The following is a 21,152-nucleotide window of genomic DNA, read 5'->3' as shown; positions in this document are numbered from 1 at the left end:
GGAAGAAGAAGGATCGCTAGGGGAAGCGGGCCGTCCTCGAGACCGATATGGTCGTGGCCACAGAATGCAAGAATCTCCGAGGCCCCAGGGGCCCCAGACCCTTTGACAACATACTTAAGAAACCCTGCCCTTACCACCAAGGCCCGGTCAAGCACACCCTCGAGGATTGCTCCATGCTATGGCATTACTACGCCAGGCTCGGGCTCCTTGACGACGATGCTAAGCAGAAGGGCGCCGGTGACCAGGACGATGACAAGGACGATAGGTTCCTCGAGGTACACAACGCCTTCCTGATCTTCGGCAGACCCTCGGCGTGCCTTACGGCGCGGCAGCAAAAGAGGGAACGCCGAGAGGTTTTCTCGGTCAAGGTGGCCACTCCCCGGTACCTCGACTGGTCTCGGGGGGCGATCACCTTTGATCGAGACAACCACCCCGACCATGTTCTGAATCCCGGGCAGTACCCACTTGTTGTCGACCCGATCATCGGCAACACCTGACTCTCCAAGGTGTTGATGGACGGAGGCAGTGGCCTCAATATCCTATACGCCAACACCCTGGAGCTCTTGGAGATCGACCGATCGAGGCTCCAAGGTGATGTCGCACCCTTCCATGGCATCGTGCCTGGGAAACGCACGCGACCCCTTGGGTGCATCGACCTTCCTGTCTGCTTCGGCACCCCCTCCAACTACCGCAACGAAGTCCTTACCTTCGAGGCGGTCGGATTCGGAGGAACCTACCACGCCATCCTAGGGCGGTCATGCTATGCCAAGTTCATGGTAGTTCCCAACTATACCTACCTCAAGCTCAAGATGCCAGGCCCCAGCGGTATCATCACGATTGAGTCCATGTACGAACATGCATACGACTGTGACGTCGAGTGCATCGAGTACACCGAGGCTCTCACTGAGGCTGAGACCCTTATCGCCAACCTCGACCAATTCAGTGGCGAGACGCCTGACTCCAAGCGTCGCGTAGGGACGTTTGAGCCCGCGGAGGCCATCAAGCTTGTCCCGGTCGACCCCACCTGCCCCGACGACCGGGCGCTGAGGATCAACGCCACTCTCGACATCAAATAGGAAGCCGTGCTCGTCGACTTCCTCTGTGTGAATGCCAACATATTCGCATGGAGTCCCTCGGATATGTTGGGCATACCAAGGGAGGTCTCCGAGCACACCTTGGATATCCGGGCCAGTTCTAGACCAGTGAAGCAACGCCTACACCGCTTCGACGAGGAAAAGCGTAGGGCCATCGGTGAGGAGGTACAGAAACTCTTGGCAGCCGGGTTCATCAAGGAAGTGTCCCACCCAGAGTGACTGGCCAACCCCATGTTAGTTTGGAAGAAAAATGGGAAATGGAGGATGTGTGTAGACTACACCAGTTTGAACAAAGCCTGTCCAAAAGTCCCCTTCCCATTACCCTGAATCGATCAGATCGTTGACTCCACTGCTGGGTGCGAGACCCTGTCTTTCCTTGATGTGTATTCTGGTTACCATCAAATCAAGATGAAAGAGTCCGACCAGCTCGCGACTTCTTTCATCACCCCGTTCGGCATGTACTGCTATGTGACTATGCCTTTTGGCCTCAGAAACGCAGGGGCCACATACTAGCGGTGCATGACCCAGGTCTTTGGCGACCACATTGGGTGGACCGTCAAGGCCTATGTGGACAACATCGTGGTCAAGACCAGAAAGGCCGAGGATCTCGTCGACGACTTAAAGATAGCCTTCAAATGCCTTAGAGAGAAGGGCATCAAGCTCAATCCTGAGAAGTGTGTGTTCGGGGTCCCCCGAGGCATGCTCTTGGGATTCATAGTCTCAGAACGTGGCATCGAAGCCAACCCAGAGAAGGTCTTGGCCATAACCAGCATAGGACCAATCAGAGACCTCAAGGGAGTATAGAGGGTCATGGGATGCCTTGCGGCCCTGAGCCGCTTCATCTCGCGCCTCGACGAAAAAGGCTTGCCTCTATACTGACTCTTGAGAAAATCCGAGCATTTTTCTTGGACCCCCGAGGCCGAAGAAGCCCTCGATAGACTCAAAGCGCTGCTCACAAATCCTCCCGTCCTAGTACCCCTAGCCAGGGACGAGGCCCTCCTACTCTATGTTGCCGCAACGACCTAAGTGGTCAGTGCTGCCGTAGTAGTAGAAAGGCAGGAAGAGGGGCATGCTCTACCCACCCAATGACCTGTTTACTTCATCAGCGAAGTGCTCTACGAGACCAAAACACGTTACCCCCACATCCAGAAGCTGGTCTACGCCGTAGTCCTAGCCCGACGCAAGCTGCGTCACTACTTCGAGTCTCACCCAGTGACCGTGGTATCGTCTTTCCCCTTGGGGGAGATAGTCCATAACCGGGAGGCCTCAGGCAGGATAGCCAAGTGGACCATCGAGCTTATGGGAAACCTTGACTTTTGCGCCTTGGAAGGCAATTAAGTCTCAGGTCTTGGCCGATTTTGTGGCTGAGTGGACCGACACCCAATTACCACCTGCCCAAGTCTAGACAGAATGCTGGACCATGTACTTCGATGGGTCTCTAATGAAGACCGGGGCAGGCGCGGGACTCCTCTTCGTCTCGCCCCTCGGAGTACACATGCACTACATGGTGCGGCTCCACTTTGCCGCCTCCAACAACATGGCCGAGTACGAGGCCCTCGTCAATGGCTTGCAAGTCACCATCGAACTTGGGGTACAATGTCTCGACGTCCGAGGTGACTCGCAGCTCATCGTCGATCAAGTCATGAAGGAGTCAAATTGCCTCGACCCCAAAATGGAGGCTTACTACAAGTTGGTACGTCGCCTAGAAGACAAGTTCGACAGTTTCAAAGTAAACCACATCGCGTGGAAGTACAACAAGGCCACCGACGAACTGGGAAAGATGGCCTCGGCACGGGCTCTGGTCCCCTGAACGTATTTGCCAGGGACCTTCACAAACCTTCCATTGACTACACCTTGGTAACAGAGGAGGGCCCACCTGTGGAAACCACAGCGAGGCTTGATGCCCCCGCTACTGCCGAGACCCCCTCGACCGAGCCCGAGGTCATGGAAGTTAACATCGAGCCTCCATAGACCGACCAGGACGTGGATTGGCGAATCCCGTTCCTCGATTGGCTCGATCGGGGGGAGCTTCCTAGCGACAGGACCGAAGCCCGATGGCTCACGCACCGAGCCAAGACTTACGCCCTCTACAATGACGAATTGTACAGGCGAAGTCCCTCCGGTGTCCTCCAACGATGTATCACTGTCGAGGCGGGCCAAGCCCTGCTTTGGGACTTGCACGTAGGCGCCTATGGGCACCATGCGGTGCCTCGGATGCTCGTAGGAAATGCTTTCCGCCAAGGGTTTTACTGGCTGACGGCGGTCGCCGACGCCACCAAGCTAGTACGCTCCTACGAAGGATGTCAGTACTATGCTCCACAAACACATCTCCTAGCCCTGGCTCTCCAAACCATCCCCATCATGTGGCCGTTTGCTGTATGGGGGCTCAACATGGTCAGGCCTCTGCAAAAGGCCCCCGGGGGCTACACCCATCTACTGGTATCAATCGACAAGTTCTCCAAATGGATTGAGGCTCGTCTGGTCAATCGAATCAAATCCGAGCAGACAGTGCTATTCTTCACTGACATTATCCACAGGTTTGGGGTTCCTAACACCATCATCACCGACAACGGGACACAGTTCACCGGCAAAAAGTTCCTGACGTTTTGCGATGACCACCACATCCGTGTGCCCTGGTCGGCCATAGGACACCCAAGGACCAATGTCCAAGTAGAACATGCCAACGGCATGATCCTACAAGGACTCAAGCCAAGAATTTACAACCGGTTGAAAAAGTTTGGCAAGAAATGGCTCACCGAACTCCCGTCGGACATCTAGAGCCTGAGGAACACTCCAAGCTGAGCCACGGGGTTCACGCCTTTCTTCCTAGTCTATGGGGCCGAGGCCATCCTCCCCACTGATTTGGAATATGGTTCCCCAAGGCTACAAGCCTATAACGAACAAAGTAACTGCACCACTCGAGAGGACACCCTCGATCAACTGGAGGAAGCCTGAGACATCATGCTACTACACTCAGCTAAATACCAGTAGACCCTACGGCGCTATCAGGCCCGGTGCGTTCGAGGCCGAGACTTGAAGGTAGGCGACCTGGTGTTGAGACTGGCACAGAGCAACAAGGGCCGCCACAAGTTGACCCCGCCATGGGAAGGACCGTACATCATCGCCCAAGTACTGAAGCCTAGGACCTACAAGCTGGCCAATGAGAAGGGCGAAGTCTTTACCAACGCTTGGAACATAGAACAACTACGTCGCTTTTATCCTTAAATTTCCAAGCATTGTATATATTGTTTCTCGGAATACAATTAAAAAGCGTTCTTTAGTTGGTCTAATTTTTTGAAACCCCCCCCGAGCCCATCGTGGGTCTCGACAATATGATAACACGGTAAGGGAGACTTGGCTCTGCCTTGGTAGAACCAAGCCTCCCTCAGGGGCTAGATAGGGGACTCCCCCTAAGTCCCACGCACCATTCTTCAGTCGTTTTTCGAAAAAATTCCTATGCCAAGTCTCTGGCATGCTCTGACAAATCGGTTGTAAAAACCCCTCGGACCAAAGTCTGTTTCCTAAGCAAGAGGCCGGTAGAGTCGCGAGATGGCCTAAGCCTCCGGGCTATGGCACTCCCTCACTACCTCTCGCCCAAGGGATGGCTTAGGCTCCAAGGAGGTGTTTTGCAAATGAAATCTGATCAGGAGCAACAGAGGGTAGAGGCTCGGAAACACGAGAAAAACAACTAAGAAACACAAATACTTCAAAAAGAAAGGCCTCAACGGCCACAAGCGTTATGATACAAAGATAATTCCTACTCTATTTTTACATGGCCCCTAGGGCCCAGGTCAAGGCTCAGGGCCTCCAGCATTGGCAGATGGTAGGGGAGGGACCACCTCCTCTTCGAAGAGCGTCGCCAGCGCCGTGCCAGGGCCTTTCGCTGCCTCCATCAGCTTCGTGACCGCTGCGTCGGCCTCCTCGTCATCATCAGGCAGGACATAGCCATCACTGATGGCTGGGAGGTCGACGCCAACGTAGTGAGAGGAGATGATGGCCAACGCATGCTTGACACCCATGTGTAGTGCTCCTCGGAGCCGCTCGCGCATCTGGCTGCTCAGCGCGATCAAACAGCTCCCAAGGGAGCTGCCTGACTAAACCCCTTCGACCTCCAAGGCCTCACAGGCAGAAAGGGCGGCATGTTTCAGCGCCTCGTGCTCCCCAATCTCGGTCTCGAGCATTGTCTGCACTACACTGGAAGCCTCGGCTACCTGAGTAACCTCCGCCTCTGACTCTGCACCACGAAAAATAGAATGAGGTTGAGCAAGGGAAAAAACAACCTAAACTAGGGGCGGAAGCCCACGGAACTCACCCTTGGCCTTCTGCTCCCAGCATCGGGTCTCGACCTGATAGGCCTCGGCTTTCTCCTTCTAGCGCTGGGCCTCGGCCTGGGAAGCCTCAGCCTTCTGCTTCAAGCACTGGGCCTCGACCCAAGAAGCCTCGGCCACCCTGGAAGCTTCACTCCCTAGCTCTGTGTCACACAAGGAAGTTAGGGAGCGAACATAAGGAAAAGAAAACAAAACAAGGGGACTAAAACTCACCCTTGCGAGGCCTCAGCTGTAGCAAGGGCCTCATCCAAGGCACCTTTCGTCAGCTGGTGCACGTTCTGTTCTGCCCCTAGCTGCCCCGCAAGAGCGGTGGCCGAGGCCGTAGCTTCAATGGCTCAAGCCCAGAAGGCATCCCGATCGCTGGCCATGCGGGTGAGCTCCTCCTCCAACTCCTTGACTCGTGCCGCCAGAGGGGCGAGCTACTCTTGGGCTGTGGCCACCTCAACCTTCGCATCGGCACAGCAGAGGTGGAGAACCTCCACCTCCGCGCTTCGCGCCGCCAGAAGCTCGTTGACACCCGCAAGTAGGCCCCTTTGCCGCTGGAGCTAGTCCCAGATGCCCCTCTCCCACCGGAGAAAGACCGACTTCCCAAGGGACCGGGTCTCGAGCTCCTGGGGAAGTAGAATAGGGGTCAGTGATCACAACAAAACTCAGAAAAAGACAACGTCGCGCGAGAAAAGAAAACACGAACCTGGGCGACTCCGGGTAGGTCGTCGGCCACCATGGACAGCGTCGTCCATAGCAATCGCTCCGCTAGCTGGCGGTATTGCTCGAAGGTGCCCTAGCACCCACCCTCAGCTGCGTCCTCAAGGGCGAATAGAGGCTCCCCCTCAGGGTCGTCCTGGCTCCGCTATAGTACCCATGGGTGATCCCACCCGCGAGGCTCAGGTCGTGCCCGCACAAGGGCCGAGCTTCCCTCGCCCAAGATCAGAGCCAGCTGTTCCACGGCACCAGTCTCCTCGGCGTCGACCACCTCCCGCGCCCGAGAAGTATCATCGGAGGAGATCGGATAGACCTCCGCCTCCCGGGCGCTCTCTCATAACAACGGCGGGCCCTGAACCAAGGGCGCCACCGAGGCCTCTGTCGCCTTCATCTCTACCTCCTGGACAGATGGCCTTGCCACCATCACGCTAGCCATGAGTGCGATGGAAGGATCAGATGTGGCGGTGAGTTTTTCTCTCTCTCCCACGCTCTCACTTTCTCCCTGGCTTGCTCTTCTCCCTTCTTCTTCCCGGCACCCGCTGCTCTAAGCGACGGCTCGATGGAGGCAGAGCTAACGTAGGCAAGGTAGGGTGAGGAGGGGCAAGACTCTTTGAGTATTTATGCAGGGGGAAGGCAAAATGAACGGGCGATGAAATCGGGGAAGTTTCCCCTCAATCCGGAGCAGTTAACCACAAGCCGATTTTGCCGCCCACGCGCCCACTTCTTTCCTATTAATTGCGGGAATAATTACGTCCCATCCACCACGTCACGATCAGCCACTACGGCAGCAGGCGTCATTTTGCCTCCCCAAGAAACCGCCTCAAAAGGCATGCCACCTGTTGCCAAGCCAATGGGGAAGACATTCCCCCCGGCCTATTCCTTTCAGATGAAGGAACCAGGCCCTAAGCCTTTTATGGTCCAGGGGTTCAAAGGCTGGACCCCAAGGGGTTTCAATAGCCACCCCAGGACAACAGAGTCAGGGACAACCATGAGCGAGCCTATACGGGGCGGAGGCCCAAGCAAGCGAAATGCTTGGGACGCCCTAAGTCATGTCTGAGACCGGTAGGGAAGTCTCCGAATGGGATCCCATCGAAGGGAGGCACTGAGCCACCAAGGCCCAGCAAACAGCCTCGGCACCCACTAGAGAAACCCTCTGGTACTCTTGGAGTGTGTCTCTGGACCACTAGCCGTCCCCTAGCGAACAGGGCACGGGCCTCCACTCGGACTTACCCGATAACAGCTCACCAGAAGTGCCAACGCTCGTGCCCATCGAGGGTAGCCTGGCACATTCCACCCCTCCTTCTGAGCGAAAAGGAAGCATGAGGGTCATACAAAAAAGTCAGGGGAACCCCCGACGGACCTCTTGCCCCATGCAGAGGCTAGGGGGCTCTTCCTGCAATCTTGCCGAGACCTAGCGACCCCGGTTCGCACTCGAGGGGCCTCGGCAAAACAACCCCTCCTTCCGAGCGAAAAGGAAGCGCGAGGGTCATACAAAAAGCCAGGGGAGCTCCTAATGGCCCTCTGCTCCATGCGGAGGCTAGGGAGCCCTTCCTGCAACCTTGCCGAGACCCCGCGACCAAGGCTCATGCCTAAAGGGGTCTCGGTAAACAAACCCTCAAGCGTGAGGGGCATATAAAAAGCTAGGGGAGCTCCCGACGGCCCTCTCGCCCCGTGCAGAGGCTAGGAGGCTCTTCCTGCAACCCTGTCGAGACCCAGCGGCTCCGGCTCGCACCCGAATGGGCTCAGCAAACAAACCCTCCATTCAAACAAAAAGGATATGTGAGGGTCGAATAAAAAAGCTAGGGGACCCCCAACCGCCCTCTTGCTCCAGGCGGAGGCTTGAGGGCTCCTCCTGCACCACTAGACAAAGACAAACGGTCTAAGTCCACGCTAGAAGTTTCGTTACAAATATGATAAAGGACACCGAGCCCGTTACAGTCCAGGGGTTCGAAGGCTGGGCCCCTAGAGGTTTCGACATCTGCCCTAGGGCAACAGAGTCAGGGACAACTTTGGGGCGAGCCTATGAATGGCTGAGGGCCAAGCGAACAATCTCTCGGGGCGTCCTAAGTCGTGTCCGAGACCGGCAGGGAAGTCTCCGAATGGGATCCCACCGTAGGGAGGCACCGAGCCACCGAGGCCCAGTGAACGGCGTTGGCACCCACTAGAGAAACCCTCTGGTACTCTTGGAGTGCGTCTCTAGACCGCTAGCCGTCCCCTAGAGAACGGGGCACGGGCCTCCACTCAGATTCACCCGATAACAGCTCACCGGAAGTGCCAACGCTCGTGCCCATCGAGGGTAGCCTGGCACGTTCCACCCCTCCTTCCGAGCGAAAAAGAAGCATGAGGGTCGTACCAAAAGCCAGGGGAACCCCTGATGGACCTCTCGCTCCGTGCGGAGGCTAGAGGGCTCTTCCTGCAACCTCGCTGAGACCCCCATGACCCAAACTCACACTTGTGGGCTCGACAAATATGATGAAAACTCCTCACTGAAACACAAAAATGAAAAAGCCCCTAGAGGAGTAACTCCACTCCTCCAGGGCCTCGGGGGCTACACCCAGCGGGTGCGCTCGCGCGCACCCACCAAAACCTCAAGAAACAAAACACAATCCCTACGGGAGCGACTGCAAACCAAGTCCTGATAAATCCTTAGGGAGAATGCACTCACCCTCCCTGAGGCTCGGGGGCTACTGTCGGGTACCATAAAACGGGGTACCCCGAGCGTACACCAAAAGAGGCACTAAAATCCCATCAACGACAAAGTTAGAGGGAAAGCCATGGGCTCATAACCAGCCCTGTCCGAGCCCACCCGGATCTCTGCATCGCCTCAGGCCTCTCACGGGAGGTCTCGGCAAGGAGACACAATCTCCATCTCACGCGAGGCCTTATCCTCCGTCTCGCGCGAGGCCTTATCCTCCGTCTCGCATGAGGCCGACTTATCTGTAGCCCATCGCCCCCGCCTCGGCTGGTCTTCTCGACAGCACATCATGTCCCATTAATACGTCAACCACTCCCGTAATCTCAGCTAGATGACGGCTCGACACCGTGAAATGGCTGATGGGACATGAGGTCGCATCAGCGCCATACCAGCTGAGATAGGGCACGGTGGGGATTACCGGCCACTGTACTTTGACGCTGCGCCCACGATCAGCGCCTGCACTACACTATGCCCCCGCGATCCCCACCTCAAAAACAACACGACGTGGGCAGCCTGGCCTAGGTCATCACCGCCTCCGAACCAACACACCAGATCAACCGCTCTCTCTGAGCCTCAGCACACTGCACCAAGGTCTCGGCTATCTCGGGATTCGTGTCTACCGAGACCCCCCTACGGTGCGGCCTCGGCGCCGACCGAGCCTCGACCTCGTGCACAGTCAGTCCACAACGACTCACATGCTGACCGCCGCACTCACTCCAAGGCAGTCCTAGAGCTCCCATGACGCACAGGATTAGATGTGACCTACACGTCGCCCCAGTATTCCAAGAACGGACCACTCCGACGACCACACCGCCATAGGAACAGGCTACAGGGCTCGGACATGCCGCCTCCGTTCGCACGACACCATATAGTTAGCACATGTACTGTCCTTGTCCTCCCTTCAACTATAAAAGGAAAGGACCTGGGCCATTTAGGAGGGGAAGGACTCACGAAGAACGATGCCCTGTAACACACACTTCCCAGCCGCCTAAGAGCAATGTCTCAAGCAGCCCACATCACACCTCACCGAGACTAGGTACTAACTCCCTCTCTCACCCAGCTTGTAACCCCCTACTACAAGCACTTCGGTGCAAGGAATACAAGATAGATCTCTCAGACCGGACGTAGGGCACCGATTGCCTAAACTAGTATAAGCCTTGTGTCTCTTTGCATCACCATCCAGGATTGGGAACACGTAGTTCAAATTCACTGGTTGGTTGAGGACCCCCCCGGTCTGAAACACCGACATCATGACTCTTGAGCCCGTTGATTCGCATAGTAGCTAAGTTCACTCCCCTCTTCAAATTTGCTGCATACCCATTAGGGAACATTAACGTTTGAAACCATTCTAGTACTTCCCTCCTTTGGGCCCTCGTCAGAACAAAATCGACCTTAGGCTTTCTCCATGACTTCCCTTCTCCAGGAGGCGCCATGTCTAGCTTTGGTCTATTGCATAACCTCGCCTGATCCACTCGAGCCTTAACATTATCCTTTGTCTTATCAGGAATATCCATGATTGTACCAAAAATTGCCTCGGTGATATTCTTTTCAGTGTGCATTACATCAATGTTATGTGGAAGTAGAAGGCCATCAAAATAGGGGAGGTTCCACAAGCACGACTTGTGAGTCCATGCATGTTCCTCACCATATCCCAGAAAATGATCTCCTTGGTCATTGACCTCGAGAGTGTCTAACTAGGCACGAATTGTGGCACCAATCATCATCTAGGGTGCAGGACCTTCAACTATTACATCTTTTGTAAAGTTCTTGATGTCTTGTCTGAATGGATGGTCAAGAGGGAGGAATTGTTGATGTTTGTCGAATGAAGAATACTTGCCACCCTTCGTCAACCAAATGAACATCAGAGACGCCTTGCATACTGGGCATGGGAACTTCCCATGAACACACCAGCCGCAGAATATCCCATACGCCGGATAGTCATGTAGGGAGTACTGGTACCAAACATACATTTTGAGGTTTGTCTTTGTAGCTCGGTCGTATGTCCATACCCCTTCCTCCCAAGTAGGGATAAAATCATCAATCAGAGGCTCCATGTACACACTCATATTATTCCCTGGGTGTTTAGGAATTATCAACGACAAGAATATGTTCTGTCGTTGAAAGAGGACACCAGGGGGGAGATTGAGAGGGATAACGAACATGGGCCAACAAGTGTATGAGGCAGCCGCCATTCTATAAGGATTAAACCCATCTGTTGCTAGCGCAACACATACATTACGAGCCTCTAGAGCTTTCTCATGATGAATCATATCAAACCTTGTCCATGCTTCACCATTGGATGGATGCACCAGCTTCTCAGGATTGTATCGACGTCTGTATTTGTGCCATGTCATCTGTTTTGCGGATTCCTCGGTCATATAAAGCCGTTGGATCCTCGGTACAAATGGAAGGTACCGTAGGATCTTTATGGGGATGGCGAGCTACCTCTTATGACCATCATCAGAGTCTACCTCTAGGAACCTAGACGATTTACACTTCACACAGTACTTTGCTTCCGCATGTTCTTTCCTAAATAAGATGCATCCCTTCGGACAAGCATGTATCTGCTCATATGGCATCTTAAGTGCACGAAGGAGTTTCTATGCCTCATACATGCTCTTTGGTAGGATGTGACCATCCAGGAGCAGACTACCAACAACTATCAGCATAACATCGAAGGCTTCTCGACTCAAGCTAAATTGGGACTTTACAGGCATTAGGCGTGCAATGGCATCCAGTTGAGAAACCTTGGCATGCCCGTGAAGGGGTTGTTGTGCCGTAGACAACATATCATAATACACCTTTGTGGTTGGCTCTGGCTCCTCCTCTCTACGTCCTTCATCGAAGTGTGCTTCATGATAGTCATTTAACATGTCTCCTACCTCGGCATCAGCATCATAATCCTCGATGTGTTGTCTCACGACCTCGTCTCTCACACGATCGGATTCACCATGGTAGATCCACCGGGTATAGTCCACCGTAAATCCATTCTTGCAAAGATGTTTACCCATGACCACCTTTGTTTGTCGACGCGTGTTTGCACAAATGCTGCAGGGATACCAAGTGCCACGCGCTCCTTTAACCCTTACAAATGCTAGTTCCAAAAAAGCATCGGTCTTCACAATCCATTCATCGGTCATCGAACCCTGACTAGAGCGGCCCGTGTACATCCACTCACGGTCATCCATCCTCTAACATATCACCAAGTAATATACAAATCAATTACATCTACAGGCTCCTATACTGTCTAATAGGTGAAGATAGGTCCTAATCCCACCCAAGGATGTGTAGATGTGGTTAGTTTCCATGCTCTACTCCTATCTGAGACAGAATTTCGGCAGCATCTCCCCGCTATTCTCCAAATACACATCCTGGCAGGGAGATTGTGTATCTAGAGAACAACAGGAGATGTTGCTAAAACTCTGTCTTGGATTCGAGTAGAGCATGGAAACTAACTCCATCTACACATCCTCCGGCTGTCCAAAAAACGTGGACAATTCAAAATAGATACGGTTATAGATATGCAAAGATCTGCATATTTCCAACCGTATCTCTTTCGAACGGGAGACGCCTAGGAAGGTTACGTGATATACGAACATGATATGGAAAGAGGGGTGTAGGATGCCTCACCTTGCTGTCCTGCAAAGTGACGAGTCGAGGACGGTGAGGAATGATCCTTGCAATAGCCTCTCCTGCAACAAATGATCATAATAGTGTCAATTGTAAATTTTGATAGCACCTCCCCTGCACGGTGAGATAACAAAAACCTGCAACAAACCAACGACACGATGGCCAACAACCACATACACAACAAACCAATGGTACGATGTAAATATTAGCTTCCCAAAACCAACGGTACGAACATGATATATGTAACACTGTTGGTATGACTTGGGTGAACATGACACCTTAATGACAAAATGCTGCTCTCTTCCTACCCAGCCTGCTACTGTACTTGCCCCCCCCCCACCCCCCACCCCCCCCAAAAAAAAGGAGAAGAAGATATAATTAACCTATTTCTTCCCTAACGTTTACTAATTCGTTATGTTCCTTCCTATAGCAGGTGACTGACGGCAACCAGCAAGATGCCTGCTCCAGCGTTTTCAAGACATGCAAATGGTTATATTTCCAACGGCAAAGGCACCAGTCATTCCCTTACCATATCCACCCTATGTATATAGGAACAGTCCCAGGCTACTTAAAAAAATGACGCTCGAACTGGTCTTTGTATATCATATCGCAGCTTCAGGTACAAGTAGCCTACTATGGCTGTGTAATGGCACTGACTATGTACCAGCACTACTACAGAAATGAGATCTAGTCCCGGTTGGGAACTAGCTCTACTCCCGGTTTTCCAACCGGGACTAGCAATCCGGGACTAAAGGTGTTGTTCTTTAGTCCCGGTTTGCCACAACCGGAACTAAAGATCCTCCCAGCTTTAAAAAAAATAATGCCTCCCACCGCTGCGCCCCGTGAGATTCGAACCCAAGACCTCATGCACTGCCTCGCACGTAGCTTACCACCCCACCTACACAACATATCTAACAATGGATGGGATGCTTTCCTTTTGAACTAACACATCGGGGGACCTTTAGTCTGGGTTGGTATTACCAACTGGGACTAAAGGTTGGAGGACTTTTAGTCCCGGTTGGTGGCTCCAACCGGGAGTAAAGGTTCACCTTTAGTCCTGGTTGGTATCTCCAACTGGGACTAAAGGTCCCCTGCCACTGTGCCGAGCGCAGTAGCCGTTGGGCAGGGACCTTTAGTCCCGGTTGGCGTCCACCAACCGGGACTAAAGGTCCCCTGCCACTGTGTCGAGCGTAGTAGCCGTTGGGAGGGACCTTTAGTCCCGGTTGGAGACACCAACCGGGACTAAAGGCCTCTCTAGTCCCAGGGGCAAAAAATGCCGAGGCTAATACCAAATTGGGACATCGTTCTAAAGTCTGTTCTCTAGTAGTGCAGCTGTTTACTTAACCACTCTCCGTTCATTCTTCAAAGAACTACACACATATGTTCGGATGTGGACTACTAAGTACCATGCTCAAACCGGTATTCTTGTGTTTTTTCATACATCCAGCATATTTCTAGGCTACTTTAAAAAACAAACTCTAAGATGTTTGTTGGGCCACAACATAGCAATATTGATCAAAGTGTAATTCCATTTGACAATCGATATAATACTGTAAGTAGGATTCAAAGGTTTCATGCACAAGTAGTCTAAATACACATCTGACAATATAAGTTTATTTTTTTCGCCACTAGGGCGACACCACCAGCAGTTCAGCAACTATAGATTGATGGGCAGCGACGGCATACCTCATCGATCGGGAGCGGATCGGCGCGCTGGCTCTCGGTCTTGGTGTGGGCAGGCGCGCGGCGGCTCTCTTGGCCTTGGCCACGGGGTGCTTCGGTGGCACACTGCTCCTCGCTCAGGACTTGCTCCGGTTGCGCAGCTTCCCAAGTCTGGCTATGCCGGTTGTGGGACGCCGGGGGCGCGTAGTGAGGGACGCCGGGGGAGCCCAGTGAGGGACACCAGGGGCGGGCAGTGTGGGACGCCGGGGGCAGGCGCCGGGGGTGCTGGACGCTGGGGGCGGACGCCGACGCACCGTGCGAGATGCGGCGCTGGAGCCGGCCACCGGGCGCGCGCAGGGCTAGAGAGGACGGGCGGCGCTGGTGTGGGCAGGCGGCGCCAGTGGCTGGTGTGGGCGGGCGGCGGCGCGCAAGACCAACGGCGCCAGGGGCTAGTGTGGGCGGGCGGCGGGGCCAGCTGGCGGTGTGGTGTGCGTGAGACCAGCGACCGGAAGGTTTGACTGCGCGCATGTGTGCGGACGGGTGGGGACTGGGGTGTTACAAGGGAGGTTTGCCGAGTGCCCACGATCTAGCACTCGGCAAACCCCCATTTTGTTTTTTTATTTTCAATAACTAAACATACTGCTCGGTGGGGCCGTGAATGGGTTTGTCGAGTGCCCGAGATCTAGCACTCGGCAAACCCGTTTTTTTTTCATTTTCAATACCTAAACTGCTCGGTGGGGCCGTGAAGAGGTTTGTCGAGTGTCCCAGGTATGACACTCGGCAAAATTGATATTTGCTGAGTGCCATTTATCGGGCACTCGGCAAAATGATTTGATTTTTCCATATGCTATTCATTATTTTATTTTATTATTTTTGTGTAATGTATTTTTTATTTCCTATGGTTACTGGACTGGATATTTAAAGTATCACATACATCACAAATCCATCAAGATTTATATTATCCTTGGCTATCAAATGCTGAAAGATACTCTTTTACTCAAGACATCGTCCATGGTGAAGGATGCATGCTATGTCTTGTAGTTCTTTGATCTCGAAGTCTAATAGCTTTTGGGGTTTTAAGTTTCTCATGCTATGATGACATCAACATGCACAAGTGTTAGACAAAACAGTAGTGTGCTTTATTGAATTAACTGATATACATAAAATGAGAAACATACACACTATTTTATTAGAATGTGCTATGTGATTAGAAAATTATATGTTACTAGCTTCACTTACTTACTTAGCACCATGAGTAGGTCATTGATCTGAGAAAGTTCTCTTCATGTCGCACACCTGGACATGTGATTGTGCAAGTTTGATATCTACGAGGACGTATTGGAAACTGCACTCACAAACTTCCAATGCTAATCAGGCCTAGTTAACAAATAACCTTCAAAAAAAATTAGAAGCACCTATAGCTAGGCCCATATATTGGACACTCGGCAAACTTATTATTTCATGCAATACCACATCTTAACATGTTGTATGTACATACCAAATGGATCAAAAAATATATCAATTCTTAACATGGAGTACCACATGTTGTATGTGGAGAGTAGAAAAAGTTTCAAGGTCAGGAGTGAAAAAAGTTATTATTTCATGCAATACCACATCTTAACATGTTGTATGTATCTACCAAATGGATCCAGAAATATATCAATTCTTAACATGGAGTACCACATGTTGTATGTGGAGAGTAGAAAAAGTTTCAAGGTCAGGAGTGAAAAAAACTTATTATTTCATGCAGTTGTAGCTCAAATTCAATGTATAACAATTAAAATTCTATAATTGCACTTAACAAATTAAAATTATCGAACGGATCCAAAAATTTACCAAAATTACACATGGATCAATCTATGTTCTCTATTGCCTATACAAAAAGTTCTGAAGTCAAACCCCAATTCGACCGTCACTTTGAATCCAAATCTTACCGGATCATTCTCTACGCTACGATTCTTCTTCTGAGATACTTCGCATTGTAAACATCGTACGTGACAGATTGTCCGAAACCTTCTCAATTTTTTACCATAGCCTCCATGTATGATATCATGAGACTTTGATAAATCTCATGTTTTTCAGACTTCGTTTGCTTTTTTTAGAATTTAAAAATCATTCGGCCACAAGTTCGTGGTCGGGTTTCGTGAACAAGATGTTCAAACATTCTTTTCATTTCTTGGGCAAGGCCTCAAAATGGACTCAATAACATGAATATAAATTTTCCACTCATTTTATTCCATTATTTGAATCACTTGCAGTTCAAATTTGACTTATACCAAAAATTTCCTCTAAACGCAAGAAATTAATTAAATATATCAAATGGATTCAGAAATATACCAAATTTTAACATGTAGTAACACATGTTGTATGTGGATGGTAGAAAAAGTTTGGAGGGCAGGAGAGGAAAATAAGTTTTGTATTTGCCGAGTGTTGGGGAAAAACACTCGGCAAACTTATAATTTTACCGAGTGCTGGATTAAAACACTCGGCAAACTTATTATTTTGCCGATTGCTTTTTTAAAACACTCGGCAAAGTTGCACTTTTGCTAACACCCGGCACGCCGTTAGACGGCCGTCGCACATGCCGGTCACGTGATACGATTTTGCCGAGTGTTAATTTATTGCCGAGTGTCGTATTGTAGGTTGCCGAGTGTCTTATGGTCTACACTCGGCAAACGTTGTTTTTTACCGAGTGTAATATGTATGCCGAGTGTCGTACGTCATACACTTGGCAAATTAGCTCTTTGCCGAGTGCCCGATTAATTGCACTCGGCAAATAGGTAAACACTCGGCATATTTACTATTTCCGGTAGTGTTTGTCCTGTCCATCACTTAAAGGAAACAGAAGAGCATCAAGGACAATCTTGTCCCAACTATCCTTTAAGTCATCCACTAACCAACGACAAAAAGTAATTTGAATCTCACCCTTTATCATTTGGTGTACAATTTTTTTTTGCTCTCAAAGTTTGAATAAGTCAGGGAACAACATACATAAAGGGTTATGATATAGCCATGTATCCTGCAAAAAAAGTGTTTTATATCCATTATAGATAGAGACACATCTGCCTTGAAGATAGATATCCCTAACTTTAAATAAATCAGCCACATGGGAGAGTCTAACTGCCTATGTTTCATTGTACAGACAGAGCCCCTTTGCCGAGTGCCCGGATAAAAAGCACTTGGCAAAGACCCTTTGCCGAGAAAAATTTTGCCGAGCGGACTTTGCCGAGTGCTACACTCGGCAAAGCCTTTGCCGAGTGCAAAGGGCTCTGTTGATGCAAAAGTGGATCTGCAAACACAAAGGGCTAATACCCGAATCGATATCCAAAGTGTGCCAGTCGATTTGACCTGTTAATCGACAAGGATGAAGATACGAGCACTTTGGTCCTGACAACAGCGATACGCCCAGAAGTCACGGCCAAGAGGTACTCACACGGAACTCGAGAATCACCGAAGGTTGCACTGAAACGATGCAACTCGCCGAATCAATGAGAACTCATAAAAAGGAAAAATATGCAAATTGACGAAGTCGCCGAAAAGTAAGTAGATGCAAATAGGAGTAAAAATTGGTTTTGATATTGATTGATTATTTATTACATTGCCCCTCAATCTATATTTATACCCTGATCTAAAGAGACATAACCAAATACAACTAGGACACCAAGTCCATATCTAAGGAAACACGTGACTCTTACATGAATCATACTCTAACAAATATAGAAAAGGAAATCAACTCCTATCTATTTCCCTGTCCGCCTCAATTACGATGGAAATCTCACCGACCTCCTTTCCATCGGCATACTTCCTGTTTCATCGGCAGTAGTCTTCAAGCCTTCCTTCATCGGCATCGACAATAACATCTTCAACCTTATCAGCAACGCCCGAGTCTAAATCAACCTTTCCATCGATCACCACCATTCATCGGCAACCATCTTTACAAGCTAATTTTCATCGGCTGTCAGCGTATACAGTAACTTTCCTCCTGCCGATTAGCCCACTCTGATCATTTTGACATGTGCAAAAAATGGTGTCAACACATGCCCCCCAATTTCGGAGTATAAAACCATTAATGCTCCAAAATTTACTCCAGATAACGTTGGCCTTCGCCCAATTACCGTAACTCATCCTTCAAGCCAAAACTTGATCTGTTATCAAATCTAATCAAATCTAATCCTGATTCACGCACCTCAGTAAATATCGCACAATTGCCAACCACTCTTGCCTTGATTATGGTTAAGATACCGAAACAATAATCCATCGGCAAGATCCTAACATAATAATGCCGCCACTTTCAGAATTAAAATATCTTGTACCGATATCTCTTCCAAGTCATGATTACTTGCCATCAAATCATCTGTACAATCCCTTGATTATCGTGCGAACAATTACCATATCCATCTGAACCACCTTGACCTACATGCGCGCGGCATAGAGATAAGTCCAAAATACCCCTACTCCAAGCGGCTTATAAATAGATTTCTCCGGAACGCTCGTCTTCTACCCTCAGACTCCAATCTTTGACATTCTCTCTTTCCGGCGGCGACTCCGACGAACAACTACGCGACCTCAACCAACAAGAACTTTTCTCCAGCGTCAACCTCGAGTCTCCGGCTCGTGCCCCCCATCTACCTCAAGATAATGGCAATCAACTTCGACGTCCCTGCGGTTCGTACCACTTCCGTTACCTTTTACCTCGATTCCTCTGGTCTTTGCGAGTTCATACAGTTGGTAATTTTTTTTTCTTTTCTTTTGTTCTTCGGATCCTCTAAACTTAGGAACTGCGCAACAAATTAGTTATTCCAACCGATCAGCCGCATGCCCAAAATTTCTCTCTGAATTTATGGAAAGATACATTCCGATCTTGGCCCAAAACCACCAAAGGGTGGAAAGATTGGTACTTGAGGGTCAATAGGTCGATGCAAGTACACTAGGCAGAATGGAAGCTAGACCAATGCATTAGGCTATCTATTGCCGATATGCAAAAGAACGAGTCAATGATGATTGCAGCTGCTTACTTCTGGTCAGACACAACAAACACTTTTATGTTTGGACATGGCCCAGCTACTCCCACACTTGCTGATGTCTACATGCTCACTGGCTTGGATATTTCAACTGCCGATGAAGGCTCCATCTATGGCAGAAAATCTGAACATAGGGTGAATACCCGTAACATCGGCGGTTGGACGGGATACATTCAAGAATGCCAGAAGACCGGGACAGTTAACCAGAGGGAACATGCCACATTCTTGAATATGTGGTTAGAAAAATTTATCTTCTGTGGTCGATCAGTAGGACCAACCAACGCCTTCCTCCCCGCGGCTGAACTCTTGGCCAATGGTGTAAGGTTCCCTCTTGGCCGATACCTTCTGAGCTCCACTTATCATCTTCTTCATCAAGTGTCTCAGAAACTTTTGCTTGGCAAACCCATCGGCAACTTAGGAGGCCCGTGGTGGTTTATCAACATGTGGCTGAATGCCCATATGCACAAACATTTGCAATGGGACTTCTTTGCCCAACAATTCCCACGAGAAATTGCTGAACACCACGTGCTTGGGGACGAGGAATCGGCAACACGCTCACCCCTCAATTTTGGTGAAGCCATAATTGTCCTCCCTAGAACAGAGGCCAATGAAGACCAGATCGGCAGATTCTTCTAAAGCTTCTACAATGGTCTTTTTCGTGATCATAGGGCCTGGGTACCTTATATTGACGAAGAAAACAGATTCCCCCTTCTTTTCAACTTTGCCGATGACACTCTGAATCAGGATAATGAACTCATGATGGCCATCATTACTCCCAGGGCAATCCCAGTAAACACATTCGGTAGCGGGAAAAACACCAATATCACGTATGAATTTTACAATCCATCGGTAGTATCCCGTCAATTGGCTTTTGGGCAACTGCCAATCAAACTTTGTTTTGCCGATGTGATCAAACCTAGAGAAACAATCACCTGCGGAACAGATTGGAGCAGGGTAGTGCGACTCTCCCCCGATGCCGATATTACAGATGTCGATATATCCGTCTGGATGCCAGTATCTTTCATCACTGAATCATATAAGCAATGGTGGCGAGAGTGGAGGGAACAACTGTTTGCAACATCTGCTCACACATATCGGCACATGATCGACCCTGAATACGCCATTCCCGATGATGTAGTAAGTTTCTTTTAACTCCCTTCTGCTTTTTCCTTTCATATATCGGTAACTAACTTTCTCGTGATAGGTTAACAACCCAGCACCATCTATGAGCAAAAGTGGAAAACCCTTCGATCTTTGGCCTGTTTCCCCGATATCACCGATCGGTTACAACGCCCCCACCTTAGCTGCTTTGACTCACCAGAAGACCCATGCCAAGACCATCACCTCCAAGTCCAAATTGGCTACAGCTAGGGCCACTCCATTGGCTGCTGCTACCACCCTGATCAAGGCATTCAAGGTAACAACCCCGCTTATTTCTACTCATGCCGATCACAAACTGTATTAACATTAATCATCAGGGTGTAAGAGCCGCTGCTGGATCGTCATCGGCAATTCCTCCGACATCAAGCACCACTACTTCTGACAAACCTTCAGAGGTATTCCTTTGATTTTACATTTTATCTGTTAAATATCATACCTTACACTTGTTTTGCAGCAACAAATGGGTACATCGGCAAGCGTACCAGATGTCCAAGCTCCACAACCAACAAGTGCCGATGCCCCCCAGCCAACCGTTGCTGAGGCCCAAGCAAAGCGCAAAGCCTTAACAGATGCCAAGGCACAGCCAAAAGGATAGAAGTCCATGCCGATCCCCACATCTGCCCCAATGTCTACAATCTGGCTAGAATCAGTCGATGCAACTGAGCAAGCAGTTAATCTTCCTGTACAGGACATACCATCGGTCATCATACCCCAAGAGCCAACCACCGATGAGGCCATAGAGGATATCCCATCGGCAAGCTCAGCCGATCCTCCACATGGCATACTCCAGGCTGCTTCCTCCAGCCAAGTACAGGAAATTGCCTTGAAACAGGTAAGCCGATTGACCTAGTCGATTTAT

Source organism: Miscanthus floridulus, chromosome 15, assembly GCF_019320115.1.
Source record: "Miscanthus floridulus cultivar M001 chromosome 15, ASM1932011v1, whole genome shotgun sequence".
In the NCBI taxonomy this organism is placed as follows: Eukaryota; Viridiplantae; Streptophyta; class Magnoliopsida; order Poales; family Poaceae; genus Miscanthus; species Miscanthus floridulus.
Note: the sequence above shows the minus strand (reverse complement) of the source record.